The sequence below is a fragment of the Tachypleus tridentatus genome, chromosome 8, assembly GCF_004210375.1.
Source record: "Tachypleus tridentatus isolate NWPU-2018 chromosome 8, ASM421037v1, whole genome shotgun sequence".
Lineage (NCBI taxonomy): Eukaryota > Metazoa > Arthropoda > Merostomata > Xiphosura > Limulidae > Tachypleus > Tachypleus tridentatus.
The window spans coordinates 156,132,453-156,160,012 of record NC_134832.1 but is presented as its reverse complement, the minus strand read 5'-3'; the positions used below and the strand labels follow the sequence as shown (position 1 = coordinate 156,160,012).

General features: G+C 31.4%; 1 pseudogene across 1 annotated transcript in view; it reads left to right on the top strand.

Annotated features, from left to right (window-relative positions):
* The window catches only part of LOC143223792 (glutamate receptor ionotropic, kainate 2-like), a 160,453-nt pseudogene that overhangs the window by 47,926 nt on the left and 84,967 nt on the right, over positions 1-27,560 (top strand). The window contains exon 2 of the transcript XR_013013075.1: positions 3,256-3,411. The product of XR_013013075.1 is annotated as a glutamate receptor ionotropic, kainate 2-like (transcript). The remainder of the gene's footprint in view (positions 1-3,255; positions 3,412-27,560) is intronic.

Genomic DNA, 27,560 nt, shown 5'->3' with positions numbered 1-27,560 from the left:
CATACTACAGCAGCTTGCAAACTGTATAAAAACAGTTTCTAGAAACCCAGGTGACCTTCATAGTGTCATTTTACATCGTACGGTTACACCATCGTTTCGAGTTTGTCCGCCTTTCTAAACAGCTCTAGATACAATAAAATATAACTTAATAAAGTTATAATCTTTTTATTATTTTGACCAGTTTATAACCTTTTCTAACTCATAAGTATTTACTCTATATTTATATATGATAGACAACAATGGTCATAAAACAGAGACTTTTGCTAAATAGTACATTTTGTATTTCTACCCATGTCAAAACAGTAACAGCACAGAAATAAGTATTAGGACTTGGTTGGTTGTTAAACTTTGAGTTTATTGTCAAAGTAAAACGATTCTTGTTAAGTTCACCTGTGTAATGCCTTATATGGTACATATTACAATGTACATATAGGAGATGAAGAATAAAACAATGTAAAGATTTTAGTTATAAATTAAAAAGAAAAGTAAATTGTATTAAAGTTGAAAGTATTGATAGAAACATTAATGGAACAATAAAACCATCTTTCAGTGGTCTACTATAAATAATAAGAAAAGGTCAAAATAGCCCGTGAAAATAAGACACAAAAACCAATAGTACATGATTGAGTAGAAGTTGTCTAGATGAATGAGACATGAGTGGGGGACAGCTGCTTTACTAGTGTAATGAACTACAGGAGTCTGACAGTTACTGTAACAGTGTAATGACCTACAGGAGTCTGACGGCTGCTTTTACTAGTATAATAATCTACAGAAGTCTGACAGTTACTGTAACGGTGTAATGACCTACAGGAGTCTGAAGGCTGCTTTTACTAGTGTAATAAACTACAGAAGTCTGACAGTTACTGTAACAGTGTAATGACCTACAGGAGTCTGACGGTTACTTTACTAGTGTAATGAACTACAAAGGTCTGACAGTTACTGTAACAGTGTAATGACCTACAGGAGTCTGACGGCTACTTTACTAGTGTAATGAACTACAAAGGTCTGACAGTTACTATAACAGTGTAATGACCTACAGGAGTCTGACGGCTGCTTTTACTAGTGTAATAAACTACAGAAGTCTGACAGTTACTGTAACAGTGTAATGACCTACAGGAGTCTGACGGCTGCTTTTACTAGTGTAATAAACTACAGAAGTCTGACAGTTACTGCGACTGTGTAATGACCTACAGGATTCTGACAGTTACATTGATAGTGTGATGAACTACAGGAGTCTGACAGTTACATTGATAGTGTAATGAACTACAGGAGTCTGGTAGTTACATTGATAGTGTAATGAACTACAGAAGTCTGGTAGTTACATTGATAGTGTAATGAACTACAGAAGTCTGGTAGTTACATTGATAGTGTAATGAACTACAGAAGTCTGGTAGTTACATTGATAGTGTAATAACAGTTAGTTCACAGTATAATAACGACCATGAGTTTTGTTACGGATCTGGATACCAGAATATCACATCGTGAATATGACACTGTTATTATTATTACCTGTACCGAGTTATATTTACCATATTTATTACTCAAACGTAACATAAATTTCTAAGAATTGTTATATTATATCAGAATAGCTTACATTTTTAACGTTACTATATTTGTCCAAAGTCTATTTTAGAACAAACAAGTATAAGCCGTTGTTACTACCTAGTTTAATACCTCTTATGTAACACTCTGCTATCATGGTTATCCAATATGTATTACTCAACAAATACACGTACACCATAGCTTCTACTATATCAAGTAGTTTTCTCCTAGAATGGTTAACTCTGGGTTTCCGTTTCCTTTATAATGTTGTACTTTGTATATTATATTTCATACAATCGAACACTCATCATACGGCTATTTCAAAAAATTCCAAGTCACAGCTATATGTTCTCAATCATTTCGATATAAAGAAAACAAATCGCAAAATTACATTTATAAAAAAAAAATCTTTATATCCGACTTCAGCAACACCAAATTGAATTCACATATAACTTATTTATGTTTACTGACATTTGATAATATCCGTGTGTTGTACCCTTCGTACATAAAGAGTAATCATAACGATGACAATGCTTTTGAAATGTGAGAAACTTACAGTTTAGTTTTAAGGAGAACACAGCTATCTGCTGTTTAACATTGTGGTTTAGGTATTGATTGAGAGCCTTTTATAAGCTTGCGAAATATGATAACAATTAATTTTACTGTTAGTATAATTCATTAGTGTTAGGTCTATTAACATTCTGTTATTTATCTAGTTCTTTATGCATTTTCAAGAATTATAAAATTTCATAATGCAAGTATTCCAACCTAATAATTTTTCGTTATATATCTATTGTCAAGGAGACGCCTCATTAGTCCGACTGTGATAGACAAAGCACAACAATTGACGGAACAATATTTATATAAGCTATTGGTTACAACAGCAGTTCTTGAACATCTCTTCAAAGCTGCAGACTTACTGTTTTGTTGGAGTGTTATAATTGAATTCCTATTGTTTCAGTATTGTTAAAGTAAATAAACCTTAGATGTTGCAACCAAAAATATAAATATACATATATACCGAGGAAAAAGTGCACAACTCTGTGTAATGTTTCCTGAAAAAGTCATATTTAATTTCAAATGTTTTTGAAGTCATGTCTTAAACATCAGTGCAATTTACTGTCTCCCTAGATGTATCTTTAATAATAATTTAATTTGTATTGTCGTCTTAGATATGTCTTAAACGTTAGTCTAATTTGTACTGTCTCCTCAATCGTATTTTGAACATTAATTTAATTCGTACTGCATCATTAGACGTGTCTTAAACATAAGTCTAATTTATACTGTCTCTATAGACATGCCTTAAACAGTAGTCTAGTTTGTACTATCTCTATAGACGAGTCTTACACATTAGTCTAATTTGTACTGTCTACTTAGACGTGTTTTGAACATCAGCCTAATTTGTACTGTCTACTTAGACTTGTCTTCAACATTACTTGTATTTATACTATCTCTTTAGGTGTGTCTTAAACAGTAGTCTAGTTTGTACTGTCTTCTTAGATATGTCTTAAACATTAGTCTAACTTGTATTGTATTCTTAAGCGTATTTTGAGTATTAGTTTAATCTCTACTGTCTCCTTAGATGTGTCTCCAACATTAATTTAATTCATACTTTCTCCTTAGACGTGCCTTAAATATTAGTTTAATTCGCCCTGTTTCTAAAGTCGTATCCAGTTGATTTCTTAAAGACTGATAAATAAAACTTCTTTTCAGTGGGATTATTCGAGAATGAAGACAGCGACCTGTCTGAAGCTTTCCATTATGCTGTCGAGAGAATTAACATGGACCTGAGCATTCTTCCCAAGTCGAAACTTTCCACACAGATTGTTCGGTTGGCAAGAGATGATAGCTTCCAGGCTTCTAAAACAAGTGAGTCACTAGCACTGAAGTAAGAATTAGTCCAGTGTCTCAAATACTTTATTTCTAATCAGGATCAGTAACAACAATAACTGTAATGTCTCTGTTTTTCTGTGGTTATATTTTCAAAAAAATACCAGAATTAAAACGGTATTATACATGAAGACAAATGTTCACTAACTGACGTGGTAGTTTTTTTATTATAATAAATAATTACTTTTATACATAAATATCCCTTCAAACATTACATAATTACACTTCTAGTTCACATGTTTTATGAGTATTATTCTACATTAAGTGTTACGTATGTATTTTTAAAAACTCCAGTGTTACATAAGTATTCTTAAACCCCAAGTGTTACATTACTTCTTTTAAATCTCTAGTGTTACGTAAGTACTTTTAATCACCAAGTGTTACATAAGTATTCTTAATCCCCAAGTGTTATATTAGTACTCTTAAGCTCCAAGTGTTGCATAAGTACTTTTAAACACTAAGTGTTGCATTACTACTTTTGAACACCAAGTGTTACATTACTACTTTTAAACACCAAGTGTTATATTACTACTCTTAAACCTCAACTGTTACATTACTACTTTTAAATCCCGAGTGTTACATTGGTACTCTTAAACCTCAAGTGTTACATTATAACTCTATCACTTCAACTATTGCATGAGAAATCTACCACTTCAGTAATTAAATCAGCACATTTCTCATATAAATACCTTATCTTCTTTCTTCAACTCTTCTGTACAAAACTTGTACGTAAAGACTCATGTTAATAACATAGTCAATTAGTCTATGTATCGTACGTCTTTTCAGAGACACTTAAAACAGTCATTAGTTACCCTAAATATCTTGTATTAAATAATATAATACCAGTATCTCACCCAGAGAATTAAATGAGTTAAAACAGTCATTAGTTACCCTTAGTATCCTGTACTAAATAATACAATACCAGTATCTCACCCAGAGAATTAAATGAGTTAAGACAGTCATTAGTTACCCTTAATATCTTGTATTAAATAATATAATACCAGTATCTCACCCAGAGAATTAAATGAGTTAAAACAGTCATTAGTTACCCTTAATATCCTGTACTAAATAATACAATACCAGTATCTCACCCAGAGAATTAAATGAGTTAAAACAGTCATTAGTTACCCTTAATATCCTGTATTAAATAATATCATACCAGTATCTCACCCAGAGAATTAAATGAGTTAAAACAGTCATTAGTTACCCTTGATATCTTGTATTAAATAATACAATACCAGTATCTCACCCAGAGAATTAAATGAGTTAAAACAGTCATTAGTTACCCTTAATATCCTGTATTAAATAATATAATACCAGTATCTCACCCAGAGAATTAAATGAGTTAAAACAGTCATTAGTTACCCTTGATATCCTGTATTAAATAATATAATACCAGTATCTCACCCAGAGAATTAAATGAGTTAAACATAGACTATATATCCAGTCTTTGCAATATAAAATCTAAATTACTGGACCACAACACAACCTTGACCACATAAAAGTTGTAAAACTGGGTACTTTAAAACGCTTGACGTTAAATAGGTTATGTTTAAATAACTTCTATTGTTTTTTTTTACATCTAATAATCTTCAAAGTATTAATTTCTGATGTATAAATAAATAGAAAACTACACTGCAAACTAATTCTAATAAATTCACAACATCAACACGTGCGTTATTTATTTAGTAGGAATATGACCAAACTTCTCAGATCGCTATGACCGACTTCTATGCGTAGTTCTAGATCGTTAACTAATAAAAACAAGTATGATTTCTCGGTTGTTTTTCTGTATTTGAAGATAAATGTTTTACTGAGACGATAATAACAAACTCTCTCTGCTGAGTTTTCTTTTTAATAAATGAGATTATTTTCTTTAATAATAAAGAAGTTTGACAGTGTTTTTAAATGTAATGTCTCTAATGTTTTTGATATCACGTTTGAGGATGGCTCGAAAATCCAGGCTGTAAAATAGTATTTCGTTTTTTTGTAACTTACGCAATAAAAGTTAATTTGTTTTGGTTTTTAGGTTCATAGTAACAAAAAGGACAAAAAGCCTTGATAAAAACAAGTAAACAACTTATAAAGACACAAGGTTGTACATTTTTAATAAAGTTCTTATCACTTCCAACTCAAATTATCACGAAACTTGGTTTCCTTAAAAGTGGGTTCCCCTACAAAAAAATTGTATCCAATTATAAGTTATCTCTTACCCTTGACTCACAAACAAATGCGTTGGAACCCTCACTAATGTTGGATAATGTTGAATAATTTTATCGTAAGTAACGATACTGAGTTGTTCTCTAAGTGGCTCATATCTTGACTTACACCGCCAAACACTGGATTTTAATACCCGTTGCAAGGTAGCGCACAGACAGCCCATTGTCTCGTTTTGTACCTGACGTGTTTTAATATATACTTATTAACTAGTTCTAATTTATCTTCTGAATATTACAGAGAAGTAAGCAATTGTTTATTACTTCAAAGTTTCATACAAATTAGAGAATTGTTCGTGTATGTATACATTACAATATTCATGTGTCTTTTCCCTTTATTTACGGTAAAACAAATTCCTTTTCTTAGGTAATAGAACACACTCCTATATAATTCAAAATCCAATTAGTTTCGGATATCATGGATACTGTCTTACCACTCTTTTCCATCCTTGGTTTCTTAATAATAAATAACTTCATTTATTAGCTAAGCCCATCTACTATAATAAACAGTAAATATTTTATAACATAACTGTATGTCCTCATTTATTAGCTAAGCCTATCTGGTATTATACGAAGTAAATATTTAACAAGGATGCTAATTTTCGTTTTCATTAGTATAATTTAGTGATTTAAGTTTTTAGAGGTTAAAAGATTTCCATATTTCTACAATAATACTTAACCGTAAAGTGACGTTTACTGACTCAAGTTCAAAGTAATTTCAACTAAATAAGTCTGTTCGAACGACCAAATACAAACTGAACATTTAATTAAATGAGATCTCTAGAACATCAATCATTAGAGCAGTTGTTTAGTTAAGTTTGAAACTTGGCATTTCAAACTACGTTTCTTACTTATTCATAGAAGATAACTAGATCTTGGGACTACTTCTGTGTCAGAATGTCGTTACATGAACAAACTGTGGTATTTTAAAATAAAATTTACCTCTGTTGAGTTACACTTTTATTTTACAAGTCGTCTATAATCAAGTTTTGTATCTGGTTTCTTCTCTATAGAACAACACAATGACAAACGAACGAAATGTAACATTGTTACAGATCAAAACAGTTTAAACTAAAATTAAAAAATATTATATATTTTGGTTTTACTGTGGACACAATCCACAATCAGTAGAAGATTTTTACCAACGTAGTACACTTCTTACTAAAATCAGAACAAACAATCTGTAGACGATTTTACCTACAATAAACACTTCTCATAAAAATATAAAACTTTCTTAATTTAGGCATACAGTATAAATTATCGAATTAGACATACTGTAACACATTATCAAATTAGACACACTGTAACAAATTATCGAATTAGAAATACTGTAATGTATCCAACCTATTCTCTAACCATTAGTATTTTATTACTGTACATACAACAGATTTAGAAAAGTAATGCGAAAAATTAATATTATTCTCAAACTAATAGCACACATAAACACTTTAGGTAGTAACTGCTGAGCATGTGGACACATAAACACTTCAGGTAGTAACTGCTGAGCATGTGGACACATAAACACTTTAGGTAGTAACTGCTGAGCATGTGGACACATAAACACTTTAGGTAGTAACTGCTGAGCATGTGGACACATAAACACTTTAGGTAGTAACTGCTGAGCATGTGGACACATAAACACTTTAAGTAGTAACTGCTGAGCATGTGGACACCTTTCGTTAGTTTGAAGGAAGAGTCCAGTGATAGTAAAGCTAAAACCACCCTGTATTAACACATTGTTTAATCAGTCACAAACACATTTGGAGAAGAGAGTGTGAACGGACACGAGATTACAGAGGTTAATTGATTAATCAAATGGGTGTGAAGGTGTTCCTTTATATTGGCTCGAGTTTGGTATGAGCTATTGTACAAGGAAAGCTTCATTGATTTTGTGTTTGTTCATACTTGTTTCCCTGCTTCATATGTTTGTGTTTTTCATGGTTATGTTGTGTTTATTTGTTTTAAAACGTATGAGTTTTTCATGCTTAATGAATCTGTTTTTTTTATATTTCGGTTTCTTTCACCGATATAGAAGTCGTAGCAGTTTTGCAATGAATTTTATAAATAATGTTTGTGTTATGTTATGTCAGTGTAGTTTTAAAACATAGTAAGGATTTTATTTTTGACACGGTTTTTGAATGAATTTATTGTATTTGAATGTTTTGTGTGTTGTAAGTTTTTTTTTTTTAATGTAAGTTATGTTATCGCTAAAATCTGGAATATTTGGCTTGCAACAGCGTAAGGTTAAACAGTTAGCTGTTTTATTGTCAGTTGTATTATTATTGTTTGTTTGTTGTTAGTTTAGGTGTGTGCATTTCTCAAGAGTTCTTGAAGGAAATTTGTTGATGTTGATGAAGTTTCGTTTTATTTTGTTGATTTCATCGTTAATTTTATCTGGTGAACATAGTTTTGTGACTGTGTTTATTTGGTTTCTTAGTATTTTGAGTTTTTGTTTTGTTTCATATGCTGAGTCTCAGAAAATATGTAATCCAGTATTGGTGATTTTTCGGTGGATTTTTGTTTTGAATTGTGTGTCCGTTCTTGTAATCTCGAACTGAGAAATGTTATTTGGATAACTTTTTTGTGTTCACATATGAACTTAATGTTAGGGTGTATCGATTTAACAGGGTTGGTAAAATTAAATATCTGTTCCATAGATGTGTATCGTCAACAATTTTTACCGGTATAATGGTGTGTGTAAACCCAAATTGATCGCTGTAGATGTAGTGATTAGATGTAATATATATAATTAAGTGGTGATAAGATAGTGTGATGATAAGATGTAAAATAGTCTAGCAAAGTGTGATAAAATGTAAGATAACCTTTTGAAGTGGTGAAAACATGTAAAATAGTCTATTGAGTGGTGAAAAGATGTGAGATAGTATTTTGAAGTAGAGATAAGATGTAAGATAGTCTAGCAAAGTGTGATAAGATGTAAGATAGTCTGGCAAAGTGTGAAAAGATGTAAGATAGTCTGGCAAAGTGTGATAAGATGTAAGATAGTCCGGTGAAGTTGTGATAAGATGTAAAATAGTTTAATGAAGTGGTGACGAGATGTAAGATAGTCTTATGAAGTCATGGTCAAATGTAAAATAATGTAGTGAAGTCGTTGTAAGATGTAAGATAGTTTAGGCAAGTGGTGATAAGATGTAAGATAGTATGGTGAGGTAGTAGTAACATGTAAGATAGTCTAGCGAAGTGTGATAAGATGTAAGATAGTATGGTGAGGTAGTAGTAAGATGTAAGATAGTTTGGTGTAGTGACATTCCGATGTAAGATATTTGTTAATTGTCTTTGTTGACCTGAAGATGGCCGAAGAAAAGTTGTTCGATACTGTACTTTAATTAAAATTTTAATATCCACACCAGCTGTCTTTAGAATGCATTTTACTTCAAGAGGGTTTCTCATCATCATAATGGTTATTAGTTATGATTCTGAAAGGAGAAAATGAGTGAATCTAAACAAAAAATAACTCATACGTTTTTTCATAAAAAAATTGTTTTTCAGTAGAAAGTATTCTAAAACACACATCTGCTAGTTATGTGGTTTTAGAGTTTACTATAGGTTTGGAATTTTATCGAATGTTCAAATTTATTTAAAACCGACTACATTATTTCAAAACACAACCTAATAATAAAATCACCCTTGACTGCTTTCAAGATTTAACATATAACATTGGCAACACAATCTAAGTTAATAAAAATATTATCCATGTGAACACTTAAAGCTGTTTTCTAAAAAAATTAGATGAGTGTAAAACTATTGAAAGTATGAACTAATGATGAACACTTACTAATGTAACCAACAAATGGTTTATTTACGTATTACTTACGCTATTTATGTAAATTAATAATTAACGAAAGGCTATTTTTGGATATGAGAAGTTGCTTGCCTTTCATTTAATTGTTAGAAAAGCAAAAACGTTAATAAAAATTGGGAAACAAAATTTAAAACAACAAATTTACATTTATCTTCCCAAATGAATATTCATTTCAAGTTCAGTGAAGATCCACTTATGAGGGGCCGAAGAATAGATAAACAATTCACATGAAAATCAAAAAACTGAAACTTTGAATGCACCCTCGCATGGACCTAATGAACTCCATACCGATACCGAAGTTACACGGAAATACAACAAAGGGTACTATAATATTTATATTGAGGGTATCTATAAATGAGGATTATTTAAAAAGGATATCTTTAACTGGTGGTTGTACACAGAGTATGTTACAGATTATGGAAAAAATAGGTGAATAAACAACGTTTATTTTATCGAGATACAAAATTATTTGTCAGTGATTTAAAAACAAACTGTACTCACTTGGTTGTAAAATATATCGAACGACAAATACTGTCTAGTTTAATAATGTATGTAACCATTAACTACATAATGAACAAACGTTTAAAATTATCATTTCTGGGTATAGCATCAATAGATGTAGATTTAACTTTTTTAAAACATATTATGTCATACACTTATTAGTGCTATTTACATATCATGATAATGGTTCTTACAATGACATAATATTTCTTGTTAATAATGGTTACATCAAAGAGTATTATTTATTTCTTGTTACTCGTTGTTATATAACTTCCGTCACATGATTTATATCTCAGGTTTAGTATGACTATATTACATCCATTACATGGTTTATATCTCAGGTTTAGTTTGACTATATCACCTCCATTACATGGTATATATCTCAGGTTTAGTTTCACTATATTACCTCAATTACATGGTTTATATCTCAGGATTAGTTTCACTATATTACCTCCATTACATGACTTATATCTCAGGTTTAGTTTGACTATATTACCTCCAGTACATGGTTTATATCTCAGGTTTAGTTTCACTATATTACCTCCATTACATGGCTTATATCTCAGGTTTAGATTGACTATATTACCTCCATTACATGGTTTATATCGCAGGTTTCGTTTGACTATATTACCTCAATTACATGGTTTATATCTCAGGATTAGTTTCACTATATTACCTCCATTACATGGCTTATATCTCAGGTTTAGTTTGACTATATTACCTCCATTACATGGCTTATATCTCAGGTTTAGTTTGACTATATTACCTCCATTACATGGCTTATATCTCAGGTTTAGTTTGACTGTATTACCTCCATTACATGGTTTATATCTCAGGTTTAGTTTGACTATATTACCTCCATTACATGGTTTATTTCTCAGGTTTAGTTTGACTATATTACCTCCATTACATGGTTTATATCTCAGGTTTAGTTTGACTGTATTACCTCCATTACATGGCTTATATCTCAGGTTTAGTTTGACTGTATTACCTCCATTACATGGTTTATATCTAACAGGTTTAGTTTGACTATATTATCTCCATTACATGGCTTATATCTCAGGTTTCGTTTGACTATATTACCTCCATTACATGGTATATATCTCAGATTTAGTTTGACTGTATTACCTCCATTACATGGCTTATATCTCAGATTTAGTTTGACTATATTACCTCCATTACATGGTTTATATCTCAGGTTTAGATTGACTATATTACCTCCATTACATGGTTTATATCGCAGGTTTCGTTTGACTATATTACCTCAATTACATGGTTTATGTCTCAGGATTAGTTTCACTATATTACCTCCATTACATGGCTTATATCTCAGGTTTAGTTTGACTATATTACCTCCATTACATGGCTTATATCTCAGGTTTAGTTTGACTATATTACCTCCATTACATGGCTTATATCTCAGGTTTAGTTTGACTGTATTACCTCCATTACATGGTTTATATCTCAGGTTTAGTTTGACTATATTACCTCCATTACATGGTTTATATCTCAGGTTTAGTTTGACTATATTACCTCCATTACATGGTTTATATCTCAGGTTTAGTTTGACTGTATTACCTCCATTACATGGCTTATATCTCAGGTTTACTTTGACTGTATTACCTCCATTACATGGTTTATATCTAACAGGTTTAGTTTGACTATGTTATCTCCATTACATGGCTTATATCTCAGGTTTCGTTTGACTATATTACCTCCATTACATGGTATATATCTCAGATTTAGTTTGACTGTATTACCTCCATTACATGGCTTATATCTCAGATTTAGTTTGACTATATTACCTCCATTACATGGTTTATATCTCAGGTTTAGATTGACTATATTACCTCCATTACATGGTTTATATCGCAGGTTTCGTTTGACTATATTACCTCAATTACATGGTTTATATCTCAGGATTAGTTTCACTATATTACCTCCATTACATGGCTTATATCTCAGGTTTAGTTTGACTATATTACCTCCATTACATGGCTTATATCTCAGGTTTAGTTTGACTATATTACTTCCATTACATGGCTTATATCTCAGGTTTAGTTTGACTGTATTACCTCCATTACATGGTTTATATTTCATGTTTAGTTTGACTATATTACCTCCATTACATGGCTTATATCTCAGGTTTAGTTTGACTATATTACCTCCATTACATGGTTTATATCTCAGGTTTAGTTTGACTGTATTACCTCCATTACATGGTTTATATCTCAGGTTTAGTTTGATTGTATCCCCTCCGCACAATCCCTATACTTGTTGAAAGTACTTTATAACAACTTTTAGATTATACTTTTTACATTTTTCCTTCTCCAACATCCCAGATTTTAAACATACATCCCATTTTCTCTTTACCAATAATTCAAAATGTATCTTTACATCAATCATTGCCCTAGAAGTTACCAGCATATCATATTTACTCTTCGTCAGTACCCTAGAGTTTACCCCTGTATTCTCTCTTTCTTTTGCATATACCTCAAGGTTTACTCATGTATCCCTACACACAAACCTCAAAACTAAGATGATTTCTTTCAACACTGAGAACTTGAAACAGTTTTCATGGACATCTTCACGCAGTTAATAACAATTATACCACTATATATGCTATCTATTATGGTGATTAGCATCTTCACGCAGTTAATAACAATTATACAGCTATGTATGTTATCTATTATGGTGATTAGCATCTTCACGCAGTTAATAACAATTATACCACTATATATGCTATCTATTATGGTGATTAGCATCTTCACGCAGTTAATAACAATTATACTACAATGTATGCTATCTATCATGGTGATTAGCATCTTCACGCAGTTAATAACAATTATACTGCTATGTATGCTATCTATTATGGTGATTAGCATCTTCACGCAGTTAATAACAATTATACCACTATATATGCTATCTATTATGGTGATTAGCATCTTCACGCAGTTAATAACAGTTATACCACTATGTATGCTATCCATTATGGTGATTAGCATCTTCACGCAGTTAATAACAATTATACTACTATGTATGCTATCTATTATGGTGATTAGCATCTTCACGCAGTTAATAACAATTATACTACAATGTATGCTATCTATCATAGTGATTAGCATCTTCACGTAGTTAATAACAATTATACTGCTATGTATGCTATCTTTTATGGTGATTAGCATCTTCACGCAGTTAATAACAATTATACTGCTATGTATGTTATCTATTATGGTGATTAGCATCTTCACGCAGTTAATAACAATTATACTGCTATGTATGTTATCTATTATGGTGATTAGCATCTTCACGCAGTTAATAACAATTATACTGCTATGTATGCTATCTATTATGGTGATTAGCATCTTCACGCAGTTAATAACAATTATACTGCTATGTATGCTATTTATTATTGTGATTAGCATCTTCACGCAGTTAATAACAATTATACTACAATGTATGCTATCTATTATGGTGATTAGCATCTTCACGCAGTTAATAACAATTATACTGCTATGTATGCTATCTATTATGGTGATTAGCATCTTCACGCAGTTAATAACAATTATACCACTATGTATGCTATCTATTATGGTGATTAGCATCTTCACGCAGTTAATACCAATTATACCACTATGTATGCTATCTATTATTGTGATTAGCATCTTCACGTAGTTAATAACAATTATAATGCTATGTATGCTATCTATTATGGTGATTAGCATCTTCACGCAGTTAATAACAATTATACCACTATGTATGCTATCTATTATGGTGATTAGTATCTTCACGCAGTTAATAACAATTATACCACTATGTATGCTATCTATTATTGTGATTAGCATCTTCACGTAGTTAATAACAATTATACTGCTATGTATGTTATCTATTATGGTGATTAGCATCTTCACGCAGTTAATAACAATTATACTACTATGTATGCTATCTATTATGGTGATTAGCATCTTCACGCAGTTAATAACAATTATACTGCTATGTATGCTACCTATTATGGTGATTAGCTGTCCATTTATGCGTGTATGTTACTAGTGTGTAAGTCTGTGTTTGTTGTGTTTTACTTCTTACTTTTTTTAAATACTATTTTTTTGACTTCAATCATGTTTAGCTTACTGTTGAATGTAATGATGTTTAACTTACTGTTGACTGTAATGATGTTTAACTTACTGTTGACTGTAATGATGTTTAGCTTACTGTTGACTGTAATGATGTTTAACTTACTGTTGACTGTAATCATGTTTAGCTTACTGTTGACTGTAATCATGTTTAGCTTACTGTTGACTGTAATGATGTTTAACTTACTGTTGACTGTAATCATGTTTAGCTTACTGTTGACTGTAATCATGTTTAGCTTACTGTTGACTGTATTGATGTTTAACTTACTGTTGACTGTAATCATGTTTAGCTTACTGTTGACTGTAATCATGTTTAGCTTACTGTAATCATGTTTAACTTACTGTTCACTGTAATCATGTTTAACTTACTATCTTTACCCTAAGTGTGTTTCTTGTTCCCGTAATACACATGTATGTAAGTATCTCCTTTTCAGGTTGATCAAACGTACCAAATTAGTAAACAATTCGTAAGTGATCCGTGTGTTACATCACTGTTTCATAACTCTCAGTTTTAATACCGCGCCCACATAAATCATAAAAAAACACTACATTCCAACCACACACTTCTAAGCACTCGTCTCTGAACATACTATTTTTATCCCGACAGCTGTTGTACAGATTTTACTTACAAGAGATGAAAAATAGTTACTCTGTTACATAAAATTAATACGAACACAAATTAAATCATTTATAGAATATTGTTTACAATAAAATACAATTGTTTATTTCCTTGCTCATCTTAGTGGTAAAACGAAATTATTTAACTCAATATATGGAAGAACAGTGATTAAACATAAGGAAGATATACTAACCATAAGGAAGATATAGTAACTAACCATAAGGAAGATATACTAACCATAAGGAAGATATAGTAACTAACTATAAGGAAGATATAGTAACTAACTATAAGGAAGATATAGTAACTAACCATAAGGAAGATATACTAACTAACCATAAGGAAGATATAGTAACTAACCATAAGGAAGATAAACTAACCATAAGAAAGATATACTAACTAACCATAAGGAAGATATAGTAACTAACCATAAGGAAGATAAACTAACCATAAGAAAGATATACTAACCATAAGGAAGATATACTAACTAACCATAAGGAAGATATAGTAACTAACCATAAGGAAGATATACTAACTAACCATAAGGAAGATATAGTAACTAACCATAAGGAAGATATACCAACCATAAGAAAAATATAGTAACTAAACATAAGGAAGATATAGTAACTAAACATGAGGAAGATATAGTAACTAAACATAAGGAAGATATAGTAACTAAACATAAGGAAGGTATAGTAACTAAACATAAGGAAGATATAGTAACTAGCATAAGGAAGATATACTAACCATAAGAAAAATATAGTAACTAACCATAAGGAAGATATAGTAACTAACCATAAGGAAGATATACTAGCCATAAGGAAGATATAGTAACTAACTATAAGGAAGATATAGTAACTAACCATAAGGAAGATATAGTAACTAACTATAAGGAAGATATAGTAACTAACCATAAGGAAGATATACTAACTAACCATAAGGAAGATATAGTAACTAACCATAAGGAAGATAAACTAACCATAAGAAAGATATACTAACCATAAGGAAGATATACTAACTAACCATATGGAAGATATAGTAACTAACCATAAGGAAGATAAACTAACCATAAGAAAGATATACTAACCATAAGGAAGATATACTAACTAACCATAAGGAAGATATAGTAACTAACTATAAGGAAAATATACTAACTAACCATAAGGAAGATATAGTAACTAACCATAAGGAAGATATACCAACCATAAGAAAAATATAGTAACTGAACATAAGGAAGATATAGTAACTGAACATGAGGAAGATATAGTAACTAAACATAAGGAAGATATAGTAACTAAACATAAGGAAGGTATAGTAACTAAACATAAGGAAGATATAGTAACTAGCATAAGGAAGATACACTAACCATAAGAAAAATATAGTAACTAAACATAAGAAAGATATAGTAACTTACCATAAGAAAGATATACTAACTAACCATAAGGAAGATATAGTAACTAACCATAAGGAAGATAAACTAACCATAAGAAAGATATACTAACTATAAGGAAGATATACTAACTAACCATAAGGAAGATATAGTAACTAACCATAAGGAAGATAAACTAACCATAAGAAAGATATACTAACCATAAGGAAGATATACTAACTAACCATAAGGAAGATATACCAACCATAAAAAAAATATAGTAACTAAACATAAGGAAGATATAGTAACTAAACATGAGGAAGATATAGTAACTAAACATAAGGAAGATATAGTAACTAAACATAAGGAAGATATAGTAACTAAACATGAGGAAGATATAGTAACTAAACATAAGGAAGATATAGTAACTAAACATAAGGAAGGCATAGTAACTAAACATAAGGAAGATATAGTAACTAACATAAGGAAGATATACTAACCATAAGAAAAATATAGTAGCTAAACATGAGAAAGATATAGTAACTTACCATAAGGAAGATATAGTAACCAAGCATATGGAAGATATACTAACCATAAGGAAGATATAGTAACTAAACATACGGAAGATATAGTAACTAAACATAAGGAAGGTATAGTAACTTACCATAAGGAAGATATAGTAACCAAGCATATGGAAGATATACTAACCATAAGGAAGATATAGTAACTAAACATATGTATTATATAGTGACTAAACATAAGGAAGATATAGTAACTAAACATACGGAAGATATAGTAACTAAACATAAGGAAGGTATAGTAACTAACCATAAGGAAGATATAGTCATTATAAGATATAGTAACCAAACATAACATAAGGAAGATATAGTAACTAACCATAAGGAAGATATAGTAACTAACGATAAGGAAGATATCGTAAGTAACCATAAGGAAGATATCGTAAGTAACCATAAGAAAGATATAATAACTAAACATATGAAAGATATAGCAACTAAATACTTTTGTATTCTCACTTCTTCAGTAGTCATAAACATAAATTAGGTTTTGACTTCAAAAAATATTTCGAACTTACTGATTGATAGATGTGTTTGTTTCTTTATCTCGGTAGTTGCACTAACCAATACAAGAGCCATATACGTTAGTTTGTGATGAATTGTTAGACATCAGGGAAGACTGTTAGCCAACAGAACCTACCGTGAAGTCCTGTGCTATTTTATTTGAATAGCAGTAATTGTCTGTCACCCAAAGTATACGAATTGTGTTTTTGGAGCAACGGGATGTAAACACGAATCCTGAGATTCACAATCCAATCGGCAAACCAGAAAATGGTCGAAATAAGTTTACAAATGGACAAATATAAATGTATAGTAACTTTCACCGATAATTCCAATGTAATTCCTATTACATGTCTTATACCAGAGGTTTCGAATCACATAAAACGATTAGCAGGAACAAGTTAATTAATACCACAGTTTGTTTAAACCTTTCCACTTACAGTACGAGTGGCGTGAGTTCGAATATGTTCACCCTTTCATAAGTGGGCATGTTATAATGTGACAGTCAATCCCACTTTTCTTTGATTAAGAGTAGCTCGAGAGTTAGCGGTTTGTATTCTTTATTAGCTGCCGTCCCTGTGATATAAAGTATTTATGGCTAAGGCGTGCAACCCTTGAAAAGCTTCACGTAAACTTAAAAATCAAACAAAATATTTGTAAAAACACGACTCTTCAGCTCTTGTTAATTTTATGCTTTTATTTTCTAAACAATAAAGAACTTCAGATGGCGCTATAAGCAAGATGCACATTGAATATTAACACAGTTTTGAATCAGTTTAGTAACCACATAATTCTGAGATAACGTAAATCTGCAAGTTGGCAAGATGCCCTAGGAAACATGTTACTAGTAAAAAGAGACAGTTCAGATGTGTTGTTACACCCTCTGCTATAACGTCGTATTTGGATGACGTTTCTATTAATTAAACGGTGTTGAGATCTTACGTTCAGTTTACTTCTGGAAACATCCGGAACACTGTAAGTTACTAAAAGGTTTGAGCTTGTCGTTTAAATAAAAATACCTTTGTTGTTTTAAAAGCATTACTTCGTGAGAGCAATAAAAATTGAATCTAACGTTGACGAAATTGTTTCTCACACAGTTACATTAAAACCAGTGTAAATACGTGTCTATACATATACACACAATGGGATACATTACAGATCGGGTCCTTCAAACACTAGCTTCGCAATGTAATGGTTTCACATGTATATATACTTCAGTAAACTTTTTGGTTTTACACTCTTGGTTGTGTTTGCCTTATCTAATATACAATTTAACCATGTAACTATATCAATACATAATAATTATCGTTTATAAGATTTTGTTTAATCTTCTGGTATGATTAAAGTGAAGGTTTTAATTGTGTATCAGTCTTTACGATATGAAACAGTTTTAACCACCAAAGGTTTCTTACTATGTTATATCATCTATAGAATTAACAACCTTTCTCAACCTTATTGGTTTCTTGCTAGATGAGTGATAAGTTTGCGGATTAAAACGCTGAAGTCCTGGATTGGGTTCACTGAGAAGAATAAATTGTCTATTTTGTATTTTCACTAAAATAACATCAACAATCTACTGAAAAAAGACAAATGTCATTAAATCAAACGTAAGGGGCTTCTTGTATTATAAAACCAACCAAAATATTTTATTAACTCCTTTCACTTTGTCCACCATTTTCTCAGCTGTTAGTCTGAAGGCTTATAACACTGGAAACTGTTTTCTATATATCTGATGGTAGAGATCATAGGCCCCATTGTATAGCTACGAGCTTAATAGCATACAAATAAAATCTTGGACTGAAAAGGCATATATATTCAGTTAAGTGTTTTTTCTTGTTTTTTCTAGTAAAGCACAAATCTACACAATGGAATATCTGTGCTCTGCTCACCAAGGGTATCGAGACCAGGATTCTAGCTGTGTGAGTTCTCAGATACATCGCTATGCGAGTGGGATGAATAAAGGATGGAAAGAAACAAATCAACGTACATTTAGTATCAGGCCGTTCAACGTACATTTGGTATCAGACCGCTCAACGTACATTCAGTATCAAACCATTCAACGTACATTTAGTATCAAACCATTGAAGGCACATTTAGTATCAAACCCTTGAACGTACATTTAGTATCAAACCATACAACGCACATTTAGTATCAAATCATTCAACGTACATTTAGTATCAAACCATTGAACGTACATTTAGTATCAAACCATTGAACGTACATTTAGTATCAAACCATTGAACGTACATTTAGTATCAAACCATTGAACGTATATTTAGTATCACACCATTGAACGTATATTTAGTATCACACCATTGAACGTACATTTAGTATCAAACCATTCAACGTACATTTAGTATCAAACCATTCAACGTACATTTAGTATCAAATCGTTCGTCAGATAAATATGACTGAAATGGATTTTTATCGGAATTTCGGTTTAATGTAAACTTATATAAAAATCAATAAAACTAGCAGGTTGAAACTGATCCGATAATATCTGTAAAAACATAGAAATCAGTGACATTTTCATGTGGTATTTAACTTAGCATATTAGTTCAGTCGGAATCGATATTGTTGTAGCTTGTGATATTTAGATATGTTATAACAGAATATTGATATTTATACAAATCCAAAACCATTCTAAATGTAAACTATTATACCTGTGTAACTCAGAGATTTTTAACTTAAATCGGAAATGTTTCAAAATTTGTGAAAATTTATAACTGACACTTGACAGAATATCTGTAGTTTGTGAAGTGAAAACATTAAACATAATCTGCAGTGTTTCAACCGAATGTTAATGTTTATTTTTATAACACTTTATGTTTAACGAGAGTTGTGCACCGTTTCAGTCTGATAACTAAAAATGTTAGGGTCAGACAGTTGTCGAGAAATATAAGTTAATCATTGCATTAATCTCGATCTACGTGGTTCCAAAATAAAATCCCAAATCGTGACAATGTTCATAAACGTTTGACATTTCTAAACTATTACTAATATACATTTACTGTATGGATTCGAATCAAGATGTGGGATTTCACTTTTGCCACACGTTTCAGACTTCATGTGGACTAAAGGTTAATTCGTTTCGGACCAAATTGGTTTTCCATTTTAGATCTTCTAACAATTTTCGATTTATTCAGCACATTTTCTCAGTGAAGTTGGTATCTGTAGGTGGACAATATTAACAATATTGTATCAATCAACTATTTCTCCTTCACGATATTGGCAACGCTTCACAACTAATATCTCTACTCTGACACGACAACAACGAATGTGTGGTTTAAAGGTTTGAGTTGTGGTCTCTTTCAACTACGTAATGTTGTACCTCAAGACATCTACTCTCTGGTATTTCCAATCTTGTTCATACACCTAAAGGTATTCATTTACTTAATACACACACATTTGGCAATTTGTCTTTTTTTTTTTTACAATTTTTACTCCATAAGGTTAGCTACACATAGCCGATTCCAAATTTTGAAGTGATACCAAACATAACAGAACTATCAGTCAATAGATCACCTAGCCAGCATTTCGGATATTCTTTGCTGACCCAATAATTGGTTTTGATCACCTCCATTGTAGTGCTCTAACTTTCCTTAAGTGAGACGTGAATTTTTCTAGCAACAAAACGCAAACCATGAATCCTCGAATCCACAGTTCGAGCACGCTAAGGATAAAAGTCTATCCGTTCTTACAAGCATCGTAAACTGAATTTAAATGTCTAATTGGAGATTAATTTACAGTGAACTTAATTCAGGACTTCAATATCTTAACTTTCAGAAGACGTTGTTCAATAAAAAGCATAAATAAATTATAAAATATAAAGAAATTACAGAAGAGATGAAATCATCAAAGACGTTAAAATCGAATTAAAAGCCATTTCAAAATCAGCTTACAGTAATTAAACCTTTAAAAGACGTTAATATAATGAAACTTGGTTCACAAAAGTATAAACAAAACCAAATAATTTAACAAGATATAAAAGCATTATAATACATAAATGAATCACAACCACATACGTTTAAGGATATTAAAAACGTTTGAACTAACATATTTAAATCATTTAAAGACACAACAAGACATGGAAAGACTACATTAATCAAAGTAATTAATAAGGTTTAATAACAGACTGTGTTTACATCACACATCAAACGTTTTAAAATAATTTATTTCACTTATAAGTTCAAACGCTCGTGCGTATGAGCACTAAATTTATATACTCTTTCTAAAAAACAACGAATTTTAGGCTCTTAATTTACTACACAGATAGCTAGCTATCTGACCATAGAAAACGTCTACCAGAATTAGAAGGAACGTTCTTGTTGGTTGTTATATCACTTAGTCGTGCAGAACATAAGGACCATTCAACTTGGATAAGGATCTTAAAGTCACTTTAGAAACTTTTATTATCGCATTTAATTTCATATTTTTATCTCGCGCTGTTCTTGGTATCGAACTGAAACAGTCTGCTAAACTTCCTTTTTACCCTACTGTTTTTAATATGTTTTCTCCAACAGAGTGTTATTATGAGTATTAAATGTAGACTCTTCAAAAAAAAAAAAACGCAAAAGGGATATTTTTGTTATTTTAAAGAGAAATATATGTAATAATGTTTCAAGCTCAAAGTATGTGATGTTACACGTGTTAAGGCACTGATTATCAAATCAAAATGACAATAAAAGTAGTGCACTTTGAAAACGGAGGAAAACATCGGATTATTCGCCAAAACGCATTCGTGTCCAATAAATTTGTTTGAGATATCTGCATGTTTTGCAAGTGCAACATGTGCAAAAGCCCTATAAAAGTGATGGGTTCTCGGTTTCCATAGCTCAGTGTTAAGCCACCGACACCAATACAGTTACGCCAAGACTGACTGAAGCACAACGCAACAACGCCATTGGTCGCTTGGAAGCAGGCGAATCTCGATCATATGTTGCCAGAGCTGTGAATGTCCACCCAAGCACCATCACAAGGCTATGGAATTGTCACCAACAACATGGATCAACTTATGACCGTCCACGATCTGGCAGACCTCGTGTGATCACGCCCGCACAAGATCGCTACATCCGGTTACGTCACCTTCGGGATAGGACCACCACTGCGACGTCTACTGTCTCAACCATACCAGGGCTGCGTAGGATTTCCGATCAGACCGTACGCAACCGTCGACGAGATTCTTAGGCCTCATGTGCAACCCATCATGGTGAACGTCAACAACGTTTTTCAATATGACATCGCCCGTTCTCACACAGCCCGACTCACCACTGTATTCTTGAGACACCACAACATCAACGTTCTTCCCTGGCCCTCCATATCATCAGATTTAAACCCCATCGAACATCTTTGGGACGAGTTGAACCGACGTCTGCGACAGCGACAACCTCAACCGCAGACTCTACCTCAGCTTGCAGCAGCTTTGCAGGCTGAGTGGACAGCCATTCCACAGGATGTGATTCGTCATCTCATCGCTTCCATGGGCAGGAGATGCCAAACAGTTATTGATGCTCACGGTAGGCATACTCGTTATTGACGTTGAGTGGCGTTAAACTTCAACTCGTGTGCGTGGACTTCGCCTTTGCAGACTTTGTATGTTCAGCAGTGAATGTGCAAAGTTTCACACATGTCATACAGAACTACCCGGAATAAACTTGTTAACAACATGTCTCAAATTTTGCCTTTTGCGTTTATTTTTTTTTAAGAGTATAGTAACAATCCTCTTTACAAAATGGGGATAAATGTTAACAGGAATTTGTTTTTCTGTTTGTCAAACAGTTTTTGTCGTTGTTCATATTGTTTACCCTTTCCATTCTTTACATTTTAAGTAAGGATGTAGATGTTAGTTCTTTAGACATACAATATGGTTTATCGTCATGTACTCGAACAATACCAGTGTGTCTTAGATATACAATGAGGTTTGACGTTATGTATTGGAAGAATACCAGTGTTTCTGAGATATACAATATCGTTTGTCGTTATATGCCCACACAACGCCATTGCGGTTTAGATGTCCAAAATGTTTGTCATTATGTTCTCGAACAATACCAGTGGTGTTAGATATACAAAGTGATTTATCGTTACGTGCTCAGACAGCACCAGAGTTTCTGAGATATACAATGCGGTTTGTCGTTATGTACTAAAACAACATCAGAATGTCTTAGATACACAGTGTGGTTCAACGTTATGTACTCGAACAATACCAGTGTTTCATAGATATATAATATAGTTTGCCGTAATATGCTAGAACAATACCCATATAACATAGACATATAATATGGTTTGTCGTTTTGTAGTAGAACAATTCGAGTACATATTACACGTACAATATCGTTTGTCGTTAAGTGCTTCAAAAATATCAATATATCTTGTACGCATTATGTTATTTACTTGAACAATAACAAAGCATCTATGATATATAAAGTAGTTTCCGGATATTTACTGAAACAACAACACTGCATCTAATATATTTAAAGTAGTTTTTCGTTATTTACTGCAACAATAACAGTGCATCTTAGATATATAAATTAGTTTGTGGTTATTTACTGCAACAACAACAGTGCATCCTAAATATATAAAGTAGTTTAACGTTATTTACTTAGATATATATAAAGCAGTTTGTCGTTTTTTACTGGAGCAATAACTGTGCATTTTAGATATATGAGGTAGTTTGTAGTCATTTACAGTAACAATAAAAGTGCATCTTAGATATATAATGTAGTTCGTCGTTGTTTTCTAGAACAATAACAGTGCATCTTATATATATAAAGTAGTTCATCGTTGTTTTCTAGAACAATAACAGTGCATCTTAGATATATAAATTAGTTTGTGGTTATTTACTGCAACAACAACAGTGCATCCTAAATATATAAAGTAGTTTAACGTTATTTACTTAAATATATATAAAGCAGTTTGTCGTTTTTTACTGGAACAATAACTGTGCATTTTAGATATATGAGGTAGTTTGTAGTCATTTACAGTAACAATAAAAGTGCATCTTAGATATATAAAGTAGTTCGTCGTTGTTTTCTAGAACAATAACAGTGCATCTTATATATATAAAGTAGTTCGTCGTTGTTTTCTGGAACAATAACAGTGCATCTTATATATATATAAAGTAGTTCGTCGTTGTTTTCTGGAACAATAACAGTGCATCTTATATATATAAAGTAGTTCGTCGTTGTTTTCTGGAACAATAACAGTGCATCTTATATATATAAAGTAGTTCGTCGTTGTTTTCTAGAACAATAACAGTGCATCTTATATATATAAAGTAGTTCGTCGTTGTTTTCTAGAACAATAACAGTGCATCTTATATATATAAAGTAGTTCGTCGTTGTTTTGTGGAACAATAACAGTGCATCTTATATATATAAAGTAGTTCGTCGTTGTTTTCTAGAACAATAACAGTGCATCTTATATATATAAAGTAGTTCGTCGTTGTTTTCTGGAACAATAACAGTGCATCTTATATATATATAAAGTAGTTCGTCGTTGTTTTCTGGAACAATAACAGTGCATCTTATATATATAAAGTAGTTCGTCGTTGTTTTCTGGAACAATAACAGTGCATCTTATATATATAAAGTAGTTCGTCGTTGTTTTCTAGAACAATAACAGTGCATCTTATATATATAAAGTAGTTCGTCGTTGTTTTCTAGAACAATAACAGTGCATCTTATATATATAAAGTAGTTCGTCGTTGTTTTGTGGAACAATAACAGTGCATCTTATATATATAAAGTAGTTCGTCGTTGTTTTGTGGAACAATAACAGTGCATCTTATATATATAAAGTACTTTGTCGTCATTTACTTGAACAACAACAGACCATCTTGGATATTTGAAGAAGTTTGTTGTTATTTACTGAAACTATAAAAGTGCATCTTAAATATATAAAGAAGTTTTTCGTTATTTTCTGGAACAATAACTTGCATCGAATACATATAAAGAAGTTTGTTGTTATTTTCTGGAACAATAACAGTGCATCATAGATATCTGAATAAATTTGTCGTTATTTACTGGAACAATAACAGCGCATCTTAGATATATAAAGTAGTTTGTCGAAACGTATTGTAAAATAGAGGTGAATCTTAGGTATGTAAGGTAGTTTGTCGTTATTTACTGGAACAATAAAAGTGCATATCAGATATATAAAACAGTTTGTCGTTATTTACTGGAACAATAAAAGTGCATATCAGATATATAAAGCAGTTTGTCGTTATTTACTGGAACAATAACAGTGCATCTTATTGCATCTTAGATATATAAAGTAGTTTGTCGTAATTTATTGAACAATAACAGTGCATGTAAGAAATATAAAGCACTTTGTCGTTATTTACTGGAAAAATAACAGTGCATCTAATATATATAAAAAAGTTTGTATTTTTTTTCTGGAACAATGAGAGTGAGTGCATCTTAGATATATAAAGCAGTTTGTTGTTATTTACAGGAAAAATAACAGTGCACCTTAGGTAATGTAAAGCAGTTTTTTGTTTTTTCTGGAGCAATAACTGTGTATCTTAGATATATAAAGTACCTTGTCGTTTTTTAATTGGAACAATGACAGTGCATCTTAGATATGTAAAGCAGTTCTTCCTAATTTACTGGAACCATAACAGTGCATCTTAGATATGTAAAGCAGTTCTTCCTAATTTACTGGAACCATAACAGTGCATCTTAGATATATAAAGCAGTTTGTCGTTATTTACTGGAACAGTAACAGTGCAACTTAGACATATAGTGCAGTTGTTGTTTTTTTGAACAATAACAGTGTATCTTAAACACCAAAAGTGCTTTGTCGTTATTCTCTGGAACAATAACAGTGCATCTTAAATATATATAGTGTTTTGTCGTTTTTTACTGAAACATTAAGAGTGCATCTTAGATATGTAAAGCAGTTTATCATTACTTATTGGTACAATAACAGTGCATCTCAGATAAAAAAGCAGTTTGTCGTTTTTTATTGGAACATTAACTGTGCATCTTGGATATATAAGGTAGTTCGTCGTTATTTATTGAACAATAACAGTGCATCTTAGATATGTAAAGCAGTTTGTCACTATTTACCTAAAAAATAACGGTGCAACTTAGATATAAAAACAGTTCGTCATTATTTACTGGATAAATAACAGTGCATCTTAGATACATAAAGCGGTTAGTCGTTATTTAGTGGAACAACAACAGTGCATCTTATATATGTAAAGTAGTTCGTCATTGTTTTGCGGAACAATAACAGTGCATCTTAGATATATAAAGTACTTTGTCGTCATTTACTTGAACAACAACAGACCATCTTGGATATATGAAGAAGTTTGTTGTTATTTACTGAAACTATAAAAGTGCATCTTAGATATATAAAGAAGTTTCACGTTATTTTCTGGAACAATAACAGTGCATCGTAGATATATAAAGCAGTTTGTCGTTATTTATTGGAACAATAACAGTGCATCTTAGATATATAAAGCAGTTTGTCGTTATTTATTGGAACAATAACGGTGCATCTTAGATATATAAAGCAGTTTGTCGTTATTTATTGGACCAATTACTGTGCATCTTGCATATATAAAGTATTTTTTTCGTTATGTAATGAAAGAATGTCATTGTTTCTTGAAAAACAATATCGTTTGTTCTAATGTACTCAAACAAAACCAATATGTCTTAGATATACAATATAGTTTGTCGTTATGTACTAGAACTATATCAGTGTTTCTTAGGTATACAATATAGTTTGTAGTTGTGTACTCAAACAATGCCCGTGAATCTTAGATAGACAATGTTGATTGTCGTTATGTACTCAAACAATAACATCACATCTACCATATAAAACATGGTTTGTTAGTATGTAATAGAGCTGTACCAGTGTTTTTTTTTATATACAATGTGTTTGTATTATGTAGTCGAATGATACTAGTGTTTCTTAGATATACAATATGGCTTTGTCTTAATAGATTAATATTAGTGAATCTTAGATATTCAATGTGGTTTGTCGTTGCGTACTGGAACAGTAACATTACATATCAGATATACAATGCGGTTTATCGTTATGTACTCGAAGAATACCTGTGTTTCTTTGATATTCAATATGGTTTGTCGTTATGTACTCGAACAAAACCAGTATATCCTAGATATACAATATAGTTTGTCGTTGTGTACTCAAAAAAACCAGTGTGTATTAGACATACAATATAGTTTGTCGTTGTGTACTATAACAATACCAGTGTTGGTAAGACATACAATATGATGTTTCGTTATGTACGCAAACAACACCGATATGTCTTAGATATAAAGTGTGGTTTGTCGTTATGTACTCAAACAATACCAGTTCTTCATAGATATATTATAACTTTGTTTATATTTACTAGAACAATAACAGTGGATCTGAGATATACAATATGG